This window comes from Epargyreus clarus, unplaced genomic scaffold (assembly GCF_041222505.1).
Source record: "Epargyreus clarus isolate Ecla_fem2 unplaced genomic scaffold, WU_Ecla_fem_2.2 ptg000011l, whole genome shotgun sequence".
Lineage (NCBI taxonomy): Eukaryota > Metazoa > Arthropoda > Insecta > Lepidoptera > Hesperiidae > Epargyreus > Epargyreus clarus.
In genome coordinates this window covers 4,124,171-4,141,146 of record NW_027332219.1, presented here as the reverse complement: position 1 = coordinate 4,141,146, position 16,976 = coordinate 4,124,171, and the positions used below count along the sequence as shown (strand labels likewise).

Below are 16,976 nucleotides of genomic sequence, written 5' to 3'. Positions count from 1 at the left end.
TCTATCTCTGGAACCATAAAGGATACATATACAAAGGATGTATAACGGTGGCCGCTATAACAACAAATACTAAAAATAAAAATATGTTGAATATAAAAAGGAGTCCCCATACAACAAACTGGTATTTTTCGATATTTTTTAAATTAACTGTTAAACCGTTATAGATAGGCAGTTCAAATTTTCATATTGTATGTACTTTAATGACTGCTATAATGACAAAGACTAGAAATTAAAAAAAAAAACGAAAATCACCAGGATTTTCTGGTGATTACAATGATGATTCTCGTGATACGGAACCCACAGGGTGGGGGTTCGACTTGTACTTGGCCAATTATTATCCCGTTGTTCCCTAAATCATTCCTTACTTAACCGGAGCACGTATGTAAGTTTTGTTTCCTTGTACCGCAAATTATGGGTCAAGTTGAAATGACTTTGGCTTAACTTGGTAGATTCCATTGTTTACCATTATAATAAGTATTTTGCATCCTTAAAAATATTTTCAACTGTCTTCATCAACTGATCATCACATTAAAGGACGTAGAATACTTCTTTGTTCGACAATGGGGACACCACCTCTGCCGTTCTCTGTTATTCTAAAATACCTATTTTTGCCTAATAATAGCAATGTTAAGTGCTACTGCGTTCTGCTTCAAAGGGTATGTAAGGGAGAGTCATTATGCGAGGCGTTCTAAATTAGTTCTCAGACATAGTAACGCATATATAGCTGATGTTGTATAGGAGTTTTATCCTATGTGATTATAGGTATAGTCCGCGCCAAACTGCTAGTCCGCACGAGTTGTTATGAGCAGGTGTAGTCATACAATTTGCTATGGCGACGCGATTCATTTCTATATTTAGAGCGGACTAGCAGTTTTACGCAGACTATATCCATGGCCGGCAGTAGCCACTTACCATCAGGTGGACTGCATGCTCGTCTGATACTCCTATATTATAAAAAAAAACCTGCCTTTGTCATAAGCCGCAGTGACAATGTTATATAAGGTAAAATGCATGCTACCTGCTTCTATTACGTAAAAATAATATAAACAGATCACTGAAGCTATTACCATCAACACATAAAAAAGTTATTTATATGTTTGAGCCTAACGATAAAGCAGACGTGCTACCTGATGGAAAGTAGTCAACGTCGCCTATGAACATTTGCAACACCAGAGGAGTCGCCAATGCATCGCCGGCTTTGAAGGAGAGCTCTTTTTGCACCTTTTTTGAAGAGCCCCATGTCATAGCGCTCTGGGAATACCTCAGGAGGAAGTTCATTCCACATCTTGCACGTTCGTGGCAAGAATGTCCGTGCAAAGTGCAAACCGAACTGTGGAGGACCGCCACGGGTCCAGTTGGTGTGGATGGAACTTCATCCTTCGGCGAGTGGTGCGATGGAGGAATGGTGACGCAGGCATCAGGTCAAATAGTTCCTCGGAGCACTCACCATTGTAAAGCCGGTAGAACACACAGAGGGAACCTATGTCCCTCCGCAAGCTTAAAGGTTCTAACCGATCGGAGGTCCTGGGGTCGTTGACGATTCGGATCGCGCGTTTTTGCACGGAGTCAAGTGGGTTAAGTTGGTATTGGGGCGCCCCTGCCCAGAGATGGGAGCAGTACTCCATGTGAGGTCTCACTTGAGCCTTATACAACAGAAGGAGTTGCCCCGCAGTGAAGTACTGCTTCGCTCTGTTCAGGACGCCCAGCTTTCTTGATGCCAACTTGGCCTTAACGTCCAAATGACCCCGGAACAGCACGTCACACGATATGTCAACTCCCAGGATCCTCACACTTTTATCAATGGTGAGTGGAATACCTTGGAACCGTGGCGCTATGACGAATGGGGTTTTTTTAGCGGTAAACGCGCAGACTTGTGTCTTCGTGGGGTTAAACTCAACAAGGTTAAGTCGACCCCATGTCGAGACCTGCTCCAGAGAGTCTTCGATTTCAGACACAAGTCGGATTCTGCTTTCCTCCACGAGAGTCCGAGAGGTGTTTGCACGGCCTGTATACACAGCATCTCCCGTACTATCATCTGCATAGCAATGAATGCTGCTAGTTTTTTGCAACATGTCATTGATATGCAGAATGAATAGCGTGGGAGAGAGGACAGAGCCCTGGGGCACGCCAGCGTTAACATGCTTCGTGTCTGAGCAGCACCCGTCTACTACGACTTTGATTTGCCGCTCAGACAGAAAACTGGCTACCCATGTGCACAGCCTCTCGGGAAGACCGTAAGATGGAAGCTTCGCGAGAAGGGCCCTGTGCCAGACCCGGTCAAAGGCCTTAGCGATGTCTAGGCTAACTGCCAAAGCCTCACCATTACTCTCAATGGCTTGCGCCCATCGGTGTGTGAGATACACCAAAAGATCACCAGCTGAACGGCCCTTGCGGAAACCGTATTGGTGATCGCTGATCAGCCGGTGATCCTCGAGGTACCTCAGGAGCTGGGTATTAACAATACGCTCCATAACCTTTGAGAGCAGGGAGGTGATCGCTATAGGCCTGTAATTAGCCGGGTCACTGCGGTCACCCTTTTTGGGAATCGGGTGAACGAGGGCTACCTTCCACGAAGACGGTACTTGTCCTGTGGTATAGGAAAGCGAGAATAAGCGCGTTAAGATGGGAGTCAATTCGGGAGCACACGTCTTCAGCACCACCGCGGGGATTTCATCCGGCCCACTCGACTTCTTGACATCAAGGGACAATAGAGCTCGCCTGACAGCTTTCTGCGTAAAGCGTATATTAGGCATAGAACTCTCACACCGCGGGATGGTCGGCGGTGTGGCCCCCATGTCATCGAGAGTCGAGTTTGAGGCAAAGAGAGTGCCCAGAAGATCGGCTTTTCCCTTTGCCGTATGGGCCAGAGAATCATCTGATTTCCGCAGGGGCGGTAGTGAGGAGCGACAGAAATTACCTTCAACAGCTTTGGCTAGCGACCAAAAGGCTCGACTCCCGGAGGGGTAACCAAGTAATCGCTCGCCAATTCTGCCAACGTGCCTAGACTTCGCCTTGGCCATATGCTTCTTTGCTGATCGGGAGGTAGCGTTAAGGGCGGTTCGTAGCTCGGAGGTCTTCGGATCCTTGCATGCGTGCGCTGACGCCCAGGCTTGGTAGGCCTCTTGCTTATGACGTGATGCCTTAGCGCAAGACCCATCAAACCAGGGCTGACTCCGTCCACCGACGGACACGACAGAGTTTGGAATGAAGCATTCCATACCCTGCCGTATTACGTCGGCTACAGAGTCAGCGCACGTGCTAGGATCACCCGAGACGAAGCACAGCTGCCTCCACGGGTACGAGGCCAGGAATTCCCGGAACGCGTCCCAATCTGCTGACCTGTAGTGCCAAACTTGTCGCTTCCCCGGAGGTCGAGCCCCCGTGGGACGCGACAAGGGCACAGAAGAACTTACCAAGCAATGGTCAGAAGATCCAAGGGGAGCCTTGACCATCACTTGGTAGTCCTCGGGACGGTTGGTCAGCAGAAGATCTAGCAAAGACGCAGTATGGGTCTCTATATCAGGTACCCTAGTATGACCGGGCACGACCTGGGAGAGCCCATATGCCAAGGAGAACTCATACGCAGTTCTTCCGGCAAAGTCAGTGGTTCGGGAGCCCAGCCACTCAATGTGGTGGCCATTAAAGTCACCCAGAATCACCAACTCCGCCGAAGGACACTGCTGCAGCATTCTGTCAGTCGCCCACTGGACGTGCTCGAATAATCGAGTTGTCTCTTCATCTCCGCTATAGGACCTATATAGGCACGCGTAGACGCGGGTTTGCCCCCCAATATCTACGCGCACCCACAACAGAGATAGGTCCTTGTCTTCAAGGCAGCTGAGACGGCGGCAGCAGATATCGCCCCGAACATACACACATACCCCGGCTCGACGCCTAAAGGCATGTTCTAAACTATAGCCGGGGTAATCTAAATACGAGGTGTCGCCCGAGGGCGATATCTGCGTCTCCGTCAAAAAGAGGAAAGCCGGCTTTGCCGTCTCAAGGTGGTGATGGACGGCATCCAGATTGGAATGGAGCCCCCTGATGTTGCACATGTCCACAGTAAGTGTGGAGGAGGTCGCCGCTGTGCATAACTTTTTCCTTTTTAGCTGCCGTTTCATGGTGGTTTTTGAAGAGCGTAGGAATTAGAAAGGAATTGCGGTGCTCCGTCGCCGCCTCACGGGACAAAGTGCGGGTCTCGTAGCAGCGTGTTCACAGAGGTAATGTGGGATGCTGGCGCGGGGGACGGAAGGGCCCCCGGTCCCCCCCGTGCACGACTACCCGGCTCCACTCCGGTCTCTTACTCCGGCAGGGTAATCGTGCCACGGGATTTTTCGCCGGTTGGCGGGACAGCCTCCCGGGCCAGAGGTTGACGGTGTTACCCGGGTTCGGGTCCCCAACTAACCGGCGGGCGGCCAGCGGACAACCGTTTCACCGGGTCTCCCTGGCCCCCGCGCCAATACACCACGCCCCCGGGAGCAACGATGCTTAAAGAGACCTACCGGACCCGAGAGGTACGCCGTCGGAAGCACCACAAGAGGATGGGAAGGGGGGATAAAGGGATGAACTGGCTCCCAGGCGCACTACCGAAACACGACGAGTCGTTATTAGCGGTAGACTCCGGCCTGAGGGTGGTAGCTAGCCAGGCAGATCCCACGAAGAGACCTTACCACCAAGCGGGACACCTTTGAGAATTACGCCAGGCGGTGTCAGACCCAGCTACCAGTGGGACCGTCGCAGTAAGATGTTAAATGCCCGAGTAGACGCTGCTGCCCATCTACCCGGTAGATGCCCTTAGTCGGCTTCTACGACACCCACGGGCAGGCATGGGGTGGTCTATTCGCCGCCGGAGCCACACGGCACAATTATTTGTCGGGAATCAGAAAAACTGGTGAAGTTAGAGACGGGCTTGTGTATTTAGTTCCGTACCTACACAATACATTTTTGACACAATAGCACAAAAAAGTGTGTAATACAATGCTTACGGGATTCTTAGACCCATTTTTTATTGTTTTACTTTCTAGTTTGAATTACACACATATAAAATGGACGTTTCTATGTATTCATATTTATACGATAGAAAAGGAGATTAAAAAATGCAATCCTTAAGCGACCTCTTAATTTTTTTTAAATAAGTTAAACATATTTTTGGAAAATTTTAACCAAATATCCATTTCAGTCATAGCATTTAATTGCTAATGATTGCAGTTTAAAACATACAGACCAGACAAACAAACAAACAAACAAACAAACCCTTTAAAAGACAGGCAGATAACGTTGGTTTAATAATATGATTACATTTTGAACGGAACCCTAAAAAAGCAAAAAAAACACATAAAAACACTTAGAAATCGACCGCCGACGTAATGACGATAGAAATAACCGCAGGTAGTAATGGGCGTAGGTTCGGTTCCCGGGATTTTTAACAACTACTGGATACTGGTTTCTGAATAAGATGTTGATCGTTAGAAATTTAAATAGATAAACATCTCGAGATTCCACCGTTCGATTCCCAGTTCGTGCATGTTTGTATAATGTCATGCCTTCTGGGAATTTAAGAACAACGGTTTAAAAAGCAGTTAAAGTTAACCCTCTTTTTATTGTTCGATTTTTCGAAGTCTATTTTTGATTAGTTTATGCCAGGTTTCAATCGTTTAAATAATTAGCCGTGTAACTGATCTGACTTACAGAGGGTTCCTGGTTCGATCCCCAGCCAGACAACTGAATGATTAATTTAGAATTTTGAAGATGGTTTGGGTATTTATCTATTCATCTTAACGCAGTTCAAACTAATAATTTGTAAAATCATTCTAAGATTTTTCTTTGACTAATTCCAAAAATAAAATGCAGTGCAGAAATACAAAATTTTTGAAAAAGAGATTTATTAAAGAGAGTAATTTAAGTTGTGGGAAGTCTAATAAATCGCACTTGGCTAACGCGGTGAACTACGGACTAATCCTTACCAGTCGTGGTACCACGCAGTGGGACAGTAATGATCTCCTCTCGAATTGACATTGAAGAATAAAATGTCAGTACCTGGATGACCGAGCTTTGCTCGGTGTTGTAATAATAAAACAAAAATACCAATTATTTGAAATAAAAAGTCACGAGTGCAATTATTTGTCTCACAAAAAAAACAATTCTAAAAAAAGAGAAAAAAAGAAACAATCGGACCGAGATTTAAACCCGGGTTTCCTGCGTTTTAAGACGCCCGATTTCAGACCTGGTTATTCTAGCTTCGTAAAAGGTGGCGAAATTTAGCTTCGTATTCTAATGAGTAATCGTATTCTATTGTAGGAGGATTTAATTCAATGAAAACACGGTTGAAACGACATTTCCTGAAAATAAAACCTAGCTAGATCGATTTATCGCCCCCGAAACCCCCTAAATAAAAAAAATCAAGAAAATCGTTGGAGCCGTTTCCGAGATCGTTGTTTCATATATATATATATACAAGAATTGCTCGTTTAAAGATATAAGATAAATTCTTGGACATCCAGCGATAGTTTTCTTCTGTTAAAGAAAATGAATAAACAACATTAATTTAAGAAAACTTTGCAACTCACCGAATATTACATTTCAAAAGTCCTGTCAATCTGTGCCAAGTACCTCTATTAAACCAATATATCTGTTACAGGAAGATAAACTTGTATCGAATTAAATTACATCGAGATCTCATACTTGACCCAAAAATCAAGACAAGATTTACATTATAACAGGAAAATCACGTTAAACCAGTTACGACAAAGTATTTAAAGCGATTGACATTGGTAGAATGATTTAAAATTTGGAGGTAAATTAACGCTCTATTACGTACAATTCAATGAATTATAGCTTCATAATAAATAAATTTGAAGTGTCTCTGTAATCTTATATATAAAACGAGCTTTTGCCCGCGGCTTCGCTCGCTTTACGAAGTAATATTTTCATCCCCTATTTTATCCCCTTGGGCGTAGAATTGATCAAAATCCTTTCTTAGCGGATGCCTACGTCATAACATCTACCTCCATGGAGCTCTCTGGCTTTGGCATGCCAAATTTCAGCTCAATCCGTCCAGTGGTTTGGGCTGTACGTTGATAGATCACTATGTCAGTCAGTCACCTTTGAGTTATATATATTTAGATTCTCGTGTCACAATGTTAGTTACCGTACTCCTCCGAAACGGCTGCACCGATTTTCACAAAATTTTATATGCATATTCAGTAGGTCTGAGAATCGGCTACTATCTATTTTTCATACCCCAAGTGATAAGGGTTGTTCACCCTTAACATTTATTTATTTATATGGCAACATAACGTTTGCCGGGTCAGTAAGTATCTTTATAATAAATAAAGTTGAAGTCTCTGTAATCTTTATATATATATTTCTTATGTGCGTGTGTATGTCAGTGAACTCCTCCTAAACAACTGGACTGATTTTGATGAAATTTGTTGTGTGTGTTCAAGGGGACTTGAGAATGGTTTAGATTCACAATTTAGTCCGTGGGAAAAGGATTTTTTAAATAATTTTTAATTCGTAAGTAGTTATAGAATCGGAAACTATGCATTTGATCAAGTAGATGATCTTTAGCAAAGTTGTTGTGCAAGAGCCCACGAGGGTTTGGGAGTTGGTAAGGCCAATTTTCGACAGATGGCACCACTGTCATTCCAATGCAGGTAATAATTTTTCGTTTTATGTATGTCATATTATTTCTTTAAATGCGGGCGAAGCCGCTGGCACCACTAGTTTCAATATAATACTCCCTGACAAACCGCGTGGCGGAGCAGTTACCATACCGGTCTGACGCGCAGTGGGTCCTGGGTTTGATCCCCGATCAGACGGATATGTAAATGATGAATTTAGGTTTCTATTTCTGGATCGGGTGTTTGTGTATTTGTCTGTGTGTGTGTCCATAGCATCCATGATACAGGGAATCCTAAGGCTGTGTGTGTAGAAAGCGTTTTAATATTTTTTTTATGTTAATAACCTCTCTTCTTTGGGACGTCGGTAAAAATAGCCGACATCCGATTTATCTTTCACTGCACCTTAGAGATTGTTTAAAGCCAATTTGATTTACCGATTGCGCCTGTTCGGAACGTAAGGGAAGAAAAAGACAAAGATAAACTATTGTTTTTTACCGTCTACCAGGAGCGTCCATGGAAGATTTACCGTTTCACCGGCAGAGGTCGTAAAATGCTCTATTTCTTAGTAATTCCCGGATGAATCCGTTTTTGTTAAATGTTGTTGTTACTCGTACGTGCTGCAGTTTTTGTATTGTAGAAAACATCTTTAAATCAAAGAAATAATGAAGTGACACGTGCTAGCGAAACGGTGAGTAGTTTCGGAATCGATTCTCGAAAATGCAGACGTCTAAATAACAATGTCACATTATTGATAATATTTTTTACACTCACTACACTACATTTTTAATTTCATAATATCGTAGGTGTGATGCAAACAAAGGAGAGTATACAAACACAAATAAAGTAAACAGAAAGCTAAAATCGTTATTTAATTTGTGAATGGGAATCGAACCTGAAACCTTTTGCGTTGCGCTAGTGTCATAGCATATCGTCACGTCGCTAAGATACAACAATTTTAAAAATATGGAGTAAGAATAGCATAGTTATAGTGTATATGTATGTGTTATAGTATAGTCATAGATTAGTAAAGATTACTCACTCCTAACAATAAAATGTACCCAGTTTTGAAAATTGAAATAGTTGCGTAAAAAAGTTTTGCCCCGTCTCCGTGCTAAAATATCCCTAAAATATTTGAAATTATTATTATAAATTATTTATTTATTATGTAAATTACGCAGTATTATTTATTTATTCGTAAATTTTCTCTAAAAATGTTTTTATTTGTCAAGAATTCAAAAAAAGAACTTATTATAATAAGCCCTTTGTGGCTTCATTCAATTTCAAGGCGGCGAAGTATCTTTACTAATCTCTATGAGTATGGTATGGTATAATATGATACAGTATTGTATAGCATAGCATATTATATTTAAATTATAATGGTAATTTTAAAATTTATTTATTCGCATTTCATACACCAGTTGGACGGCCATGCCGTTTTTAAACCATCATAAAACAGTTTGAAAGGAAATATAAAAGTGCAATAAAATCTCGTTTGAGTCAAATACTAAATGTCCTGTCATATAATTGATTTCTTTGATCTTTGGAAGGAGAAAAAGGCTGATTACACGTGAAAGTCAATGAATAATATATTTTAATGTTAGCAATAGAAAATTTAAGCAATTTTGTTAACGCGTTACTACCCCTGCCAAATTCACCCATAGTCGTGGGGGTGGATTTCGAAATTTGTTAATTTAATTAACATACTATGTTGTCAAGTAGACATGGTGAAAGTGTAGATGGTAGAATCCTTTGCGGTTAGAGTCCGGGGGCACAAATTTCTGCCAATTTCTGCCTAATAACACAATATTCTTTCTTGTCGGGTGTGGTAAGGAAGACTACTATGTCTTTCGAGACATTTTAACACATTGCTTTCAGTGTATTTCTTTATTTCGAGATTACGCCGAAATATCAGATATTGTTAAATATCGGATATTTTAAAAATCACAAAGTGACATTTCAATTTATTTTATATAGTTTTACGAGTGCGCGCTGCCTAACGTCTCATAAAACTTGAACATCAAAATCAATTTCCTTTTATTACTGCTTTATGCTATCTCCAAAGCTCTATAAAGCTTTTTTAGGACTTTAACTAATTAAATTGGAGCTTTGAGTTTTGAGACCGAAATAAGTTAAACGACTATTCAACTATTTTATATACGACATTTTAGTTAAGTGACGGATAAAATACAATATTTGCGTTTTGGTGGAGGTGTGGTTGGCTGACTTACATATGAGCTAATCTTATTCACGTTATTAATACTCAATCTATCGTATTTTTGCCTTACTTTTGCGTATTTTTACTACAGATCGAAACTTGTTAATTTCTAGTATGCACAAATTATCAAATGACATATTGTCAAATTACCAATGGTCGAAATTTGTCAATTTCTAATTTGCACAAATTATCAAATGTCAAATTGACAAATTGTCAAATTATCAAAGATCGAAATTTTTTAGTTTTTAGTTTGCACAAATTATCAAATGTCAAATTGAAGAATTCCCAAAGATCGAAATTCTAATCGGCACAAATTATCAAATTGAAATTGTCAAATTGAAGAATTGTCAAATAATCAAAGATCGAAATTGTCAGTTTCTAGTATCCAAACGTCTTACCTTTAGTAGGCTAAATACCTTTGGTAGGTTAAATGTGGATAGATTGAATATTAATAACAGGAGTTAATCTTTAATATCAGAACCGCTGTAGGTACTATATGGATTTGGTAACAGATGTCAAAAAGTAAGAAATATTATTATTTACGAATAAGCTTTTAACGCAGCATTTGCTAAGTCAGTGATAAGTATTCCCTTTCAGTACAAATATAGGGGAATGGTTTATTGTATGTCCCACTCCCTTGCATTTTGATGCTATTCCTGAAGATGTATTTCTGTGCACCCTTCGTCTCGACATCTGGAGATCGATTACAAAGACGCCATTAAATTTGAACGACTTCACAAAAAACATAATTGTACACTGAAGTTTTCGATACGGTATTAAAAAGTTGATTTTTAGGGTTCCGTGCTTGATGGTAAGAATGGGAGCTTATTAGTAAGCCTCCGCTGCCTGTCTGTTTGTTCTATGACATTATTTTTTAAATCGTCATAGATAGTAGAATAGATAACACATTTTTATCTAAACTAATATTCTAAAGAGGGAAACTTTGTTTGTTTGTTTGGTTGTAATGAATAGGCTCAAAAACTACTGGACCGATTTTAAAAATTCTTTCACCATTCGAAAGCAACATTATCCACGAGTAACATAGGCTATATTTTATATGAAATATATTTGATAAATAGATATTGAGGCGGTACAAAGTTTGCCGGGTCAGCTAGTAGTGTATATTACTACAGTTGCTATAATTAATATGTACTAAAAATTGCAATTAAAGAAGGGTCTTTGTGTGCAAGAAACCAGTATTTTTGACATGTTTCTGTTTATTTATTAGTCAATACTAAATACTAAAAGTTAAAGATAAAATATTGGCAGTACGGAACCTTGTGTATTCGAGTTCGATTCGCACTTGGACCAAATTGTTTTTGAAAATTGTAGTAGCAAACGAGCATGCACTCAACCTGATGGTAAATGACCACTGCTGCCCATACACGGATGGATAAATAAGAATCGCAATATAATTTCGAATTATAATAATTTCGAAGGTGGTAGAACCCTTTGAGGTTCGACTTCGGCAGCACCACCGCCAAACCTATTAACCCACACATACTAATATAACAAGTTAATGAAGTGCGTGTGAAAACCGACAAAGACTCTATAATTAAACAGTTTAAAATAAATTAAGGAGAGCTCTTTATAATTTATTAGAAGTCTTTGATAAAAATCTAAAATTAATAACCTAAGTAGTTCTTATTTTTGATATAAAATTAATGGGCGTTGTTTGATATCATAATTAAAATTAAACTTATTGGAATTTGTACTCTATTAACGCTGTATTCGATTACAAGGTCAATTTATATGTTTATTAATTTTATAATAGCAAAAACATTTAAATATATTGATTAATCTCTTTGAATAATTCTCATAATCAACCGCCCGTTAGTTATAATCTATTTTAACCAATTTTTATCAACCAAAGATGTCAAATGTTCTTACTTAAATTGCCAAATTTTAAAGTGTAATAGGCAAAAATTGGTTAAGATGGCACTACACTTTAACTATTTTCTTTTTTGTGTTTTTACTTTCAAAATATTATGACCATTTATAAATAAATGGGTACCTAAGAGCATTTCACATTTAGTCCAGGTAAATAGGATAATACTAAAAAGATTATAGTACAACCAGTACAAGTATGATGCTACAACTAGAAACAACCTACTTGAAATGTCTTACGTCCCAATTCACATTAAGGTATAATCAATTATTAAAAACTGATTCAACAATGTAGTAGCTATAGTCTAAAATGGTATTTTTTTTGTTCCATTTCACTATCATGAATACTTTTATACATTATAACTAACACTTGAAAATTTTAGAAACTAATCGCCAACTTGATACAAGTAACGCCATCTATCGTGAAGTGTGGTAAACTTTTACGAAGTAGGAAATTCTTACGCGACAGCAACGCAATGCAGCCTGAGTCCCCCATATAAAGGGAATATCCTAGTATTAGGACTACTTAATAAAATTGTAAAAGGATTACAATCAGAATGACCTTGCTTTAAATTCCAAGAAATAACCCACCTGTTACGAAAAAAGACAAAAATCGTTCATTGAGTTGAGAGACGCCGCTAAACTTTTTTGGGTGTTTTTGAAACCAAACTTGTTTTGAGTCTAGGGTTGTCAACATGATCATTATTTATAAAAGGACGAAATCAATCCTTCTTCAAATATCGTTAGAACATTCCCTGAACTGATGACAGATGCGTTGTTTGCTTGATAACCCGTTACGATCGATTTTGGAAATTGATTTTTAAAATTATTTCTTAGTGAACATCTTCGACTAAAGGAATTTTCTTTTAGATCTACCTAGGTTTAAATTTTGTTTTGTCCGTATGGTATAATTAGAATTTTGGTCACTTTGCCCCAACGACCAGACAACCATTTGCACTTTTATCATTACGATTGTGATATTTGGACAAATTTCTTTATACTCGTATGCAATACGTTTGGCCATATTGCTCATTGGTCATTTTACGACCATTAGTCATATTGCAATTATCACGTGATGCACCTAACTAGAATTTTATTAAGTATTTTAATTAATCTTATTTCATTACTATTATATTATTAAATTCGATTTCTACCTGCCGACCCTAATAGACCCTGGGAAAGGGTCCACAACAGGTGCTACGCTACCGACCGATCTTTTGTTTTTATCTTTATCCTTTTCTTTTCTTTAACTAGTTAGTTCCACACTGAGACGAATTACGGCATTAACTATGTATGTTTGTCTATGTGGCTTGGTTTTGGTTTCAGCGTGACCAATTCTGTTTGAAATTAGATCGGTAAATAGATAGGTACTTTTCTATTTGGTTAACACACTATTTGGTTAAGGTTTTTTTATAGCTTAGTTTTTTTATTATGGATACTACTGCCCATGGACATCTGTAATGAACCCCAAATAGGATTAGATATTCCTACCTGAGGTCAGCCACAGATGCGCTGCTACCCCTGAGGAGCTGGAACGCTTCGAAAAATATGACTTCCGTACCACACCAGAACACAGCAACGCTTAACACTGCTGTTATGAGGCAGAGATAGGTGTGGTGCCGCCGGAGTCGAACCACAAAGAGTTCTACCGCCTTCAAGATGCTATATATAATTTAACTGACCTCACAAAAAAGGGTTCCATATATTTTTATGTATGATTATTTTTCGTTGCCTGAACCGATTATTATTTACTCAGAATTTTAACCCGCTGCGATTCTATTTTTTGGATTTTTTTTTTTGCATGTTTTATGTACCTACAATTGGATCTTGTTTTTGTGTGTAAATGGCAACAATAATACAGGACTATTAAAGTGATTATGAGAAGACTTTATTTTTATTTTTAGGTGACTTTCATGAAGCTCCTAAGCTATTTTAAGATTTTTGTGAGCCGTGTCATATCGGCTGAAAATAGAAATTCTCCTTACATTGGTGTAGGCGGCGATTAAGTAATAAAGTCTAGGTAACCAGCAACTCTCTAGAAAATTGTTCTATTAATGCGATTACCAACATACTCACTGATTATGCCAAATATCCTATTTTCTATGAGAGGTAAATAATGTTCTGCTTCCAAAAGCTTATGTATAATTCAATAAAATATAAACATAACAGATTCGAAAACAACCGTAATAATACTTCATATAACTATAACCTATACTTAGTAACGAGGACGAGTGCCAAACTAACAAAAATAATAAATTTCTTTCCAAAAATATTATTTTAGGGTATATATAGAACAAAAAATTACATTACTATATACATTAGTATTTGGCAGTTAAAAATCAATTTTAGAGATACCTACCTATAACTTTTTAGGACATGTCTATAGATGCTATAGGAGTTCTCTGTAATTAGTTGTGACATTAAGAGGAAATTGATTAAAATGTGTTACGGAAGTTTGATAACCTAGATACATTAGTATAATATTAATAACCTACTGTCCTACCTATCTATTGAGAGAGATTATATAGATCCTATCTATAGAGAGAATAGATTTTTTGTATATATACCTACAGAATTTTATTCAGAAAGGTTTAAAATAAATTACATTAAATTAATTACTTACCTAGGAGCAGTAATAGGGCCGTTATTATTTCTTAAAATAATAGTGTTTAATTTGAAAGGGTCGCTAATTGAAAATTCCTTCATAATATGAAGCAAAAAGTCTTTAGTCCTTATATCTATTTATAAGCCCAAACCTTATTTTAAGTAGTAAAGCCCATGACTCTAAAATTTCACAAAATACTTTTAATATTATGGTAAATGTGAGGATATTTACTAATTGTCATCAAAAGGTAACGTGATTTCGTTTATCTTAAACATAAGAAGATTATTACTACTGTACTAATTTATGTTTCAATTATTATACGTCCTACTCTAAAATAAGAATATTACTTATAAAAACTGCATTAGGTAATTGAACCTCTACTAAAATATACAGCTCCATAACACTAATAATCTAATAATACAAGAAACCGTTAAAACAGTAATTACTTAAACAGTATATAAAACCGTACACTACCACAACAATAACAACAACATACCATAAAAGTAAAATCCAGAGAGTCTCGGCACAACACTAGCAATCACTAAAAGTCACAAAATCTATAATTTAAGCCCGTCCCTCTAAACTAGGTTATGTTGATCAGTCACTTAAAAAAAAGAAAATAAAAAACAAAATTCGCGCCCTTCGAAATTCGAATCGGATTTGACATAAGCGACATACGACCGCGACACGTGAAGCTCAGACAAGTACTGTCGAGTGGCTATGGTTTCCCGCCCTCGTTCAAAGACTAATAATGCAGACGGGACACTGTTAATTCCCTTTTTGCTACATTGTACACATTTCAGTCGCTGACTCGTTTGAAATAAGAATGTTTAGTCTTTTAAAATAGAACTTGTCGTGTACCAGTAAGATTTCAATTCGTTTTAAATGTAGAACTAACATTGTAAGGAGGTTTAATCACTTTTATTTATGCCTAATGTAAGTTTAAATTTGTTTTTGAAAGATTTTCACATTACAAAAGTCAAAATATAATAATTAATTAAAATTTTTGGAAACTAATCCAAAAAAAGACGTAAGAAACAGTTTTAAATCAAATTCAATAGTCTTATATTATTCCTGTATCTATTAATTTTAATGAACGATTTGAATGATTCGTTTTTAAATAAAAATATTGTTGAAATATAAGATATTGTCACAAAATACTACCTATTTTAAAACAACACTAGTTTGTTAGTAAAGTGATATTGCGCAATTTACTTTTCATTTCTAGTGTATAATTAGTCTTTATAGGTGGGGTTTTAAAAGGAACTTGTGCTATAATTAGTACCTATTTTGACAGAGTTTTTAATACTATACTGTTTTAAATTGGTGGGTTTGTTTGTTTTATGACTTTAACTTGGTATAAGTTAAATTGGTGGTGATTATTGTTAATTTTTTTATTCTAATGGATATGTTGCTACAAAATTTGAACTACTAAGTCTGAGGTTAAAATCCTATACATCTGTCTACGTTTTGGAAATTATAGATATATTATAAATAAAAAAATGATTTACTGCTAACCAAAACAACATTTTGATTTAAAATATTACAATCAGAAATTTTAAGCAAAAAATACATACATTAATTTACTCAAACTATAACGAAAAAATCATTGCCCGAAAAAAAAATAAAAAGAACCAAAGTAAAAAATATATTTTCGACCAATTTATTCTAAACTTAAAAGTCGACAACTTTCAGCCATACATCATGTTTCCATCGATACGATTACCCGTGACGTGTATACTTCATTCGTCTCTTTCTAACTTATATAATAATGCTTATTGCATCTCTGTCTCTTAGCACTGCAGAGCATTGATTCTATTTATACGCGCGGTCTTTAAAGTTTCGAAACTCAGCGAAAAAAAAAACTGTAATTATATATCTTGTCTATAAATAAAATATACTTTGCTTATATTTATAAGTAAAAAATATATAAAAATAATGTTCTGAAATATAAATGTTTTTATGGAACCAAATTAAGAAATGAGCAAGCAGTCAACCTGATGACTACCCATCACTTCCAGCTATGAACAATGGACATATATCCACATTTAATAACAATGTTAATTAAAGTCCTACTGAGACTCCTTATCCTCTGAAGACTAAGTAGAAATGCGTCATGGGAGTATTTATAGTATATTTTCTAGATCAGAACTTAGAGCAACGCTTGACACAGGAAAAATACTTGTTTTAGCACAGAAATGGATACCGCACTAGAAGCTCAATAAGATCTATCAACTTAAAAAGAAAAACTGAGTATAGCAGACTATAGCCTTAAGTCTTATTCTGAGAAGAGATACTACTGGGTAGTGGGAAAGTGGAAATCGCCCACATAACACCAGGTGTTTATAATTTCCATCCAGTATCACGAAAAAGGGTAGTTAGCTCGAAATAAATACCCCAGGGCTTGACTTAATACCTGCCTACAATATTTTTTACTTCGCTAAGTGCAAAATCTCATTAGGAATGATTAATTACGACTGAAAGGAACCGTCCCTTAGTTTGTTTCGAGAAAATAGCTGATAAAGAATATTTTTTTTACACTCAACGGAATGAAAAGGTATTTTGACGAGGATTTCTTAGAAATTCTTAGTAATTTTGCAAATTTATTATATAGAACAAAAAAGGATTTTAATTCTTAGTTAAAAAT

At 37.5% G+C, this 16,976-nt stretch overlaps 1 protein-coding gene across 1 annotated transcript in view; it reads right to left on the bottom strand.

The window, feature by feature from the left end:
• LOC140745855 (irregular chiasm C-roughest protein) overlaps positions 1-15,046 on the bottom strand; it is a 110,400-nt gene extending 95,354 nt beyond the window's left edge. Inside the window, exon 1 of the mRNA XM_073077788.1 lies at positions 14,826-15,046. The gene's annotated coding sequence lies outside the window, so the exon portion shown is untranslated. The remainder of the gene's footprint in view (positions 1-14,825) is intronic.
• Positions 15,047-16,976: the final 1,930 nt, after the last annotated feature.